At 48.6% G+C, this 9,069-nt stretch overlaps 1 pseudogene; it reads right to left on the reverse strand.

The window, feature by feature from the left end:
• Positions 1 to 1,999: 1,999 nt before the first annotated feature.
• Positions 2,000 to 3,569, reverse strand: LOC109744783 (BTB/POZ and MATH domain-containing protein 2-like; annotated as a pseudogene).
• Positions 3,570 to 9,069: the final 5,500 nt, after the last annotated feature.

Raw genomic sequence — 9,069 nt, forward strand, 5'->3', positions numbered from 1 at the left:
GCAAAAGAAGTGGGCTAAGGATTTTTTGACGACACCGTCCCAAGCCGAGCTGAATATGCCTGACGACTATGGACATGAACTTCGTAGGCAAGCAAAAATATTGAAGGAGGAGAAAGAAGAAAGTAAAAAAAGCGGGAAACAAGTTGACCAGCTCGGGATGCAGAATAAACAATCGATCCCCCTGCTCATAGTGAAAGCCGGTCCGGAAGAGGACCCCGAGATCATAGCAGCTGCGGCAGCACTTGGATTGACTGTAGCGAGTGCCATGAAACAAGCGTCCGAGATGGGTTTGACTCTTCGTGCCTCGTTAGGCCTTGAGGATGCGCCAGTATGTGAGATAGCATTACAATATGTGCGGAATGGGCCTCTCGTCGAGCCTGCGCGGGAAAAGAGTCTACCACCACAAATGCGAAATCTGCTACGTTGGTACAAGCATTTCATAACATGGGCCGACAAAGAATATGTTTATGCGGATGTTACAGAGGAGCATCACACCAAACGGTACTCTGTACAAGTTCATATGAGTGAATTGTTCCAGTTGTTCAATCTGCGCGAGCTCGACAAATCTATCCTGAGTTGCTACGTTCTGTAAGTGATTTATTTCTACCTCATCTCGTTCTTCATTGCCTGCACTATATATATATATATATATTGTCCTAACTATATTGTTGCGTACGCTATTATGCAGATTGAAGATTTGGGAATGCAAAATAAGAAACATCCATGATGTTGGGTTCATTGACCCACATATCGTTAATGGACATGTGTTACAAAATCATCCCGAAGACGTGGAGAAAGACTTGTACAAGTTTCTTAGAAAGCATCAACTCAAAAGTCATATTCTATTTCCTTACCATTTTGGGTGAGTGTTTCTCTCTTGTGCCCATTCTCTTTTGTTTACTCCATGCATGGTATGTCTAATCGATGAGTTATGCATGACTGTGCATGTAACGTGTCCGCGGGTTCCACTGGATTCTACTAAATATTGAACTTCACACCTCCAGAGTTCTAATCATGGACTCTATGGATTCGGATTCAAAGCGTTGGGCCGACATGAGAAAAATGCTGCAAAAGTAATTATTTTCAATCATTTGAGCTCTATATCGATCGGTCTCTTTCGTTCATTTCCTAATATCAAGTAACTAATAACTCCCTTGTTCATTTAATTTTCTTTGCGCTGTAGGGTTTGGAGACGGTTCTCAGAAGAAATTGTCGGTGAATTCAAACATGAGCTAGATTTTAGAAGGTTAGTTAATGTGGATAAGCAGCCACCGGGGACCAATCTATGTGGATACTATGTTTGTGAGAACATCCGGAGACACACCTCTGAGCGGAAGGCATCGGATAGCGTGCGGAAGGCGACGGATAACTTGCGGAGGAGGCTTAGTCCAGAAGCTCGCTTCCGACCAATGCAAGATGAATTAGCAGGATTTTTCATGAGGGAAGTCATCAATCCTAAAGGAGAACACTATACCGAGGACGAAGAAATTTATATGCATACCCGAGATTGAAACTTGTTCGAAGTTGTATATGGTCATCCATCCTAATTGTGTATGGAAACTTGTTCGAAGTTGTATATGGTCACCCGAGATTGAATATATATTATATATTCCTCTTGAATTCTTCTTGTTTGAAATTTCATATGCATGTATATAGTAGCGTAGAATATGTGTACTGAAACTTCATCAAAATTAAAATAAAACACTATAAATTAAAAAGAAACCAGGTTTAGGGGGGCTAAAACCCTAAACTTGCGGAGGAGGCCTTTAGTCCCGGTTAGCCACGAGAACCGGGACTAAAGGTCCTCCGCCCCGACGGACTCCTGGCGCCCACGTGGACGGGCCTTTAGTCGCGGTTCGTAAGAGGCGCGACTAAAGGGGGGGAGCCTTTAGTCGCGCATATTTAGTCCCGGTTGCACAGCCGGGATTAATGGCCTTTGCGAACCGGGACTAAAGGCATATTTTCTACTAGTGATTTCATACAGGTAAAGCAGATTATCTCAAAAGTGATAGCCAAGAACTCAAAGTTTTATCATTCTTCACATATGCCAAATAATAATAAATGTGATAGCCAAGAACTCAAAGTTTTAACATTCTTCACATAAGCCAGATTATCTCAAAAGTTATAGCCAAGAATTTAAAGTTTTATCATTCTTCACATAATCCAACAATTAAAGTAAGAACATAAAAGGTTAACTAGTGAGTTACCATAGATTCATATATACTTATATCAGACAGGACAACCAATACATTGGAGACATACATTTTATAGAACCAACTGCTTCCTCCAAAAGATCTCTGAAAACTGAAAGACATAGCACCCTCATCTCATGTCGCTATGTGTCAAAAGTAACTAGATAGAAGCTAACCCAGGCTGGGCATGCTAAATTTAGCAAGACTTGATTCCTTCTCCGACCAAACAAGGCATTCGCCTCCAAAGATCTTTCAGAGCTGAAGGATAAGCAGTAGCTCAGACCAGGTTGGCGTACTAAATTTTGCGGGACTTAACTGTTCTTTCAAACATCTCTACAAAGAGACCAGGAAAAGATCTTTTGAGGTGTCCATAACCTTGGCTTGCGATCACATCATCCATTCTATTTGAAGAGAGCATATATTCAATACAAGCATCTTTGAGGTTGCTGCAATTATGCTGGTCAGCTAAAGCTAATATGGTCGCCACGGTCTCAACGTCAAGACACTTGCAAAGCATCCCTTCACATATCCTCTTCATCCTTTCCATCGCATACTTATCTGCAGCCACGAGTAAGTGCTTAACCATTTCTCTTTTGTCATCATCATCAAGATCATCCATGGAAGGCAACGAATCGGTGTAGATGAAGTGAAGAAATGCCTTGAAAACAGCAAGCTGCATGTCGTCAATAGTTACCCCATAGGGCCGTAGAACTCTGCGTCGAAGACCGCCGACCGCATCGCAAGCAAATTCTTGTGAGCTGGAAAAACCTCCCCTTGAACCTTGAAAGTCACGTCTGCTCCTTTCTTCCCCTGTAGCAATGTTGCAAGATTATCAAAGAGGTCGGAGGGCGGCACATGGATATTGAGTGTTTCCTTGATAACACTGACTTCGCACTCTATAAGAGACAATCGCTCCGCAGGTACACCGACTCTACTTCAGCGGTCGTCTTCATGAACTTCCATACGCCCTTTGCTCGCATTTTACGGTTGTGAATCGTTTCGCTGGAGAGCACTACAATCGACCGGTCCCTAACCCGATTCACAAGCATCCACTTGTGAGTCGCCCTCACCTCGGCGTCCTTGGTCAAGAGCTTGAGGAAGACAGATACGTAACCTTCACTCGCCTCGTCTTGGCCGTCGGGGTAGTAGCAGATGCACCATTCGTAGCCGCCGATGGAGAATGCCGGAGAACGGAGACATTCGCCTCTACCTAGGCCCTTGAGACGGCTATAGCCAGCGATCTCGAACGCAACCTTGGCCCGCGCCGTGTGCGTCTCTCCTGTGCACCTCGATGGCACCATCGCGATTGAACTCTCGGGTGCTGCCATGGTGGGAGTTGGGAGGACCGGGGTCGGCGCGGGTTGGAAATCTCGATTAAGGCCGGCGGTGATGGGAGATGGTTTTGCCTCCGAGGGTGAGCTGGAGAGCAGCGGCGGGCCGACAGGCGCGGCGGCCGCCAGATGGAGGAACGAGGGTTTGGACGAGGGTTTGGGGAAATTTGGTTATTTGACGCAGGTTGACTGACCTTTTTTTCAAGAAATTAGAGCAACCCCAACGGCGACCCAAACAGACACCGATTTTAACCGTTTTTGTCCGTTCGGGTTGCCCGTCCGCCTGTCCGCATCCGCTTTTTCATTTATATCGGCAGGTGCCCCGTGCCCCAACGGAAGACAGACGTGTTTTTTGCATTTTCGCGTCGGCATTCAGTCGAACACCTGATGGGCGAGCTCGCCTCCGGGGCAAGCTCGGCTGCCTCGCCCCCGCGCCCCGCGAGCTCGCCTCCGCCGTCTCGCCCGCAGCTCGCCTCACCTGCGCGCCCCGCCCGCTCGGCTGCCCCGTCCCCGTGCCCCGCGAGCTCGCCTCCGTCGTCTCGCCCGCCGCGCGAGCTCGGCTACTTCGGCCCGCAGTTCACCCGTCCTCCACGCTCCTCCGCGTGCCGCGCCCACCCCGCAGCTCACCTCGTCCTCCGCGCTCGTTCTCGCGCGCCCCGCCGCTTGATCGCGGCCCCGCGAGCTCGCCTCCGCCGCCGCCGGTACTCCACATCGCACACTCCGGTGCTCGCCTGTGCGCCGCGCGAGTGGTCCGGGTGTCGCACACGGCTAGCCAGCACGCATGGGGGGCAGCAGCACTAGCATGCATGCACGGCCAACGGCGACTAGCTAGCTAGCTAGCACGCCCGCGGCGGGCAGCAATGCATGCGTGCATAGCTAGCTAGCTAGCACACACGCGGCAGCAGCACCAGCGGTACTTGCGCGGCCAGCGGCGACGCCAGGCGCAGCCGGGCAAGGCGAGCCGACGGGCGCGGCCGGGCGCAGTCAGGCACGAGCCCACCACGGCGGAGCACCGGCGGCGGAGAAGGATGAGCGGGGTGGGTGGGTGGGAGGGATAAGAAAAATGAGGAGAGAGACGGGATGGGACAGATGGATGGATGGATGGCAAGTGGGCCAGCCGGCACATGCAGCCGGATAGAGGGGGGCGAAGAGGGCGGAAAGAACGTCCGCTTTGTGTCCGATTTTGACCCAAAATTTTTCCAGATTTGAGCCCAGAATGGGTCCGAGCGGACACCAAACGAACAACAGGCGGACGCTATGTCCGTTTGGGTCACCCCGTTGGGCTGAGTTTTGTGTCCGAATGACCCAAACTGACAAAAAGGTCGCCCCATTGGAGTTGCTCTTACTACTAGCGTCAAAAAAACATCTTGTATTATGGGACGGATGGAGTACTACTGTATGTGCTTCATTAGCAACATTTCAAAAGTACATGACCCACAAACACAAACATACACATTTTTTAAAACATACACATAACACGAGAGAGGGAAGAAATCTCGGCCCAAGTGCAAAGAAGACTCCCACAAAAGATACAAGAATACAATCAGATGGAAGTCTCTGGGCACACAAAGCCAAACGCTTAAATTCGCCCATCGCTACCAGCGAGACAAACGTCGGAGAGAGATGCAGGAAAGCCACCATTGAGAGTCCTGAACTAAGGGGTCTTCGGGCGTCTGGCCTGTTAACCATGCACTACTAGGAAAAGGGCTATAGATGATATGGACACTAATGGCGCACCAGACATGTGGTGCGCCACTACTATATACTAATGGCGCACCATGTGTTGGTGCGCCATTAGTAGGCGCACCACATCCACGGTGCGCCACTAGTAATTTTTTCATATTTTTTTTTATTTTTTTTCCAAAACTAGTAATGGCGCATCAGGGGATAGTGCGCCATTACTAGTTAAACTAGTAATGGCGCACCACATCCATGGTGGGCCACTAGTAAATTTTTTACAATTTTTTTTCAATTTTTTTTTATTTTTTTTCAAAACTAGTAATGGTGCATCGTGGGAGTGGTGCGCCATTACGGTGCGCCATTACTAGTTCAACTAGTAATGGCGCACCACTCCCACGGTGCGCCATTACTAACTTGATCCAAAAATTTCACCGAATGCACCCTCCCTGTGGACCGCCTTCTCAGTTTTAAAAAAATAAAAGAAAATGATGGAAATGTCAAAAAAAAGAAAATAAGTTTCCCATGTGATATGTGGTCTAGTTGTTGGGAAAATTTACAAATATGAATTTCGACTTTATTTGCAAAATCTCTCTGGAATTTTTAAAATGGGCATAACTTTTGCATACGAACTCGGATTAAAAAGTTTTTTATATGAAAAACCATCTACTCAAAAAGTTACATCCGAATTTAACTGGGGGAACCCCGTTAAACATTTTCAAAATCCTCAAAAACCTAACAGAAAAAAGTTACGGGGCTTTCAAGATCTAGAGGCAAAAAAATTCAAAAAATTTCAAACTTACTAGTGGCGCACCGTTTGCTAGGTGCGCCACTAGTAACAGAAAAAAAATTGGTGTTGAATTTTTTTTGGAATTTTTTTTAAAAAATGATACGTAATATGACCGGGAAGATTGAAATATTTTTCAAAATTTCATCATACTCATGAACATGAACAAAGTCCTAGACATCAACAAAGTTTAATAGGATTGATATGGTAGATATATCAACAAGTGCCTGTTAAGTGAGGTGGTGTTGGGGTTGGATAGAACTGTGAAGTTAAGCGTACTCGGGCTGGAGTAGTGTGAGGATGGGTGACCTTTCGGGAAGTTTGACCACTTAGTGCGATTTGACTTGAGATTAAGCATAGTGACCCGAGATTAAGAAAAAATGAAAAATAAATTGAAAAAAAAATTCTAAAAAAATATTTGAACAAAAATTGTTACTAATGGCGCACTTCTATGTGGTGCGCCATTACTAAGTAGTAATGGCGCACGATACTAATGGCGCACCAGTGGTGCGCCATTAGTATTTAATACTAGTGACGTGGTACTAGTGGCGCACCAGTAGTGCGTCATTACTAGGCAAAACTGGTGCACCACTAGTCGGCCTTTTCCTAGTAGTGATGGGCCGGACTGATGGGCTGTGAAGATACAAGGACCGAAGACTCTACATGTGTCCCGATGGGACTCTCCTTGGCGTGGAAGGCAAGCTTGGCGATCAAATGTGTAGATTCCTTTCTTTGTAACCGACCTTGTGTAACCCTAGATCCTCCCGGTGTCTATTTAAACCGAGGAGTTAGTTCGAAGGAGGGTATACTCATTACCTTAGTCATACAGGCTAGACTCCTAGGGTTTAGCCATTACAATCTCGTGGTAGATCAACTCTTGTAATACCCATATTCATCAAGATCAATCAAGCAGGAAGTAGGGTGTTACCTCCATAGAGAGGGCCCGAACCTGGGTAAACATTGTGTCCCCTGTCTCCTGTTACCATCGACCTTAGACGCACAGTTCGGGACCCCCTACCCGAGATCCGACGGTTTTGACACCGACAACCATCACATGAGCTAAGGTCGCACCATAACCGAATTGGCTTTCTTAGTCGAAGAAGAAGCCTGCCATAACATGCCAGGCCATTGTCGTTGTGGAGCGTCGACCGGGATCTATCCTCATGCACCTCAGCCCAGAAATGGTTCCTCCGTCCAATGAACATCCGCGGAGATTTGATCTTCGACGGATTCGAGACCGCGGCGACTGCTCCCTATCATCTCGATGAACATGACCTAAATCTGTCATCGGATCACGACCAGGAGATAGCTCCTGCAGCCGCTCTGACCTTAGATCCAGAGCAGATCGCGCCATCCAAGGACGGGAAGCTCAACCCCGCCACGGAGGCCACAGACTCTGCGGCGTTGGAGCCGCACGCAGACTTAACCTCACACGACATCTGTTTCACCGGAACACCGGACTCATCTCCGGCTTCGAGTTCTGAACCGTGTGCGTCCGCGGATGCCGAACTTGATCAGTTATTGATCTTCGAATTCAGCGCCGCAGACATCTTCCAACACTCGCCTTTTGGCGATGTGCTAAATTCATTAAAGAACCTGTCCTTGGCGGGGGACTCGCAGCCGAACTATGTCCGGTTCAAACTAGGGGCTGATGATGGAGAATTTCACTTCCCACCCCCCACCCACTTCATAGCCACTGTTGAGGACTTAACCGACATGCTTGATTACGGCTCCGAAGACATCGACGGTATGGACGACGATGCCGATGAGGAGCAGGGTCAAAACCCGCCATTTACTGGACGTTGGACGGCCACTTCTTCGTACGACGTGTACATGGTGGATACACCTAAAGAAACCAACGACGATGACAAAGAAGATCCAGTTGAGGATAAACCTCCTGGGACACAGTCCAAACGTTGGCGTCCTCGGCGCCGCTCTAAGTCACGTCGTTCAAAAGACAGCAATACCGGCACCGGAGAAAATAATACTCCGGACGATGTCGAAAACAAGGAAGACCCTGTTGAGGTAACATCCGAACAGGAGGAACAAGAAAACGGGCAAGATAGCCCTGACGAACAGGCCACGCTCAACGACTCGGAGGACAGTAGTTATCGTCCGCTCTCCGAGGATGAGGAGAGCCTCAACAACGAGGATTTCATCGTGCCTGAGGAACCTCTCGAGCAGGAGCGCTTCAAGCGCCAGCTAATAGCCACAGCAAGGAGCCTGAAAAAGAAGCAGCAGCAGCTTCAAGCTGACCAAGATCTGCTCATCGACAGATGGACTGATGTCCTGGCAGCCGAAGAATACGACCTCAATCGCCCAGCCAAGAGTTACCCGAAATGCAGATTGCTACCTCCGTTCGATGATGAGGCGCCGGAGCCTATACCTCCCTCGCGTAATGCGGCCGACCGACCACCACGCGGTCGGGACAGTGCGGCGGATCGACCACCACGCGGTCGTGATAAAGCGGCAACTTAGGCCGAGCAGCAGCCTGCCCCACCGCAACGTAAAAACAGAGACAAAACAGCTCGAGGTTATACATACGACCTTCAGCAGGACCTGGACAGCAGAGCAGGCTATACCAGATCGATCCACGGATCGCGAGGACATTCCTCGACAGGTGACGATGGCTATCTATTCGGACGTGACAAACCTAGTCACGCCCAGACCGACAACTGCGGACGGACTCCATCGGAGCTACGTCGCGATGCGGCCCGATATAGAGGCGTCGCACACCCTCTTTGCTTCACTGATGAAGTAATGAATCATGAATTCCCTGAAGGGTTTAAACCCGTGAACATTGAATCATACGACGGAACAACTGATCCGGCGGTGTGGGTCGAGGATTTCATTCTCCACATCCATATGGCCCGTGGAGATGACCTTCACGCCATAAAATACCTCCCACTAAAACTCAAAGGACCAGCTCGGCAATGGTTAAACAGTCTGCCTGAAAACTCTATTGGCAGCTGGGAGGACTTGGAAGAGGCGTTCCTTCATAACTTCCAAGGTACATATGTCTGGCCACCAGTGTTGGAGACCGTTGCAGAAATTAAAAAAATTCTACGCATCACCAAGAACA

The sequence above is a fragment of the Aegilops tauschii genome, chromosome 5 (assembly GCF_002575655.3).
Source record: "Aegilops tauschii subsp. strangulata cultivar AL8/78 chromosome 5, Aet v6.0, whole genome shotgun sequence".
Taxonomy (NCBI): Eukaryota; Viridiplantae; Streptophyta; class Magnoliopsida; order Poales; family Poaceae; genus Aegilops; species Aegilops tauschii.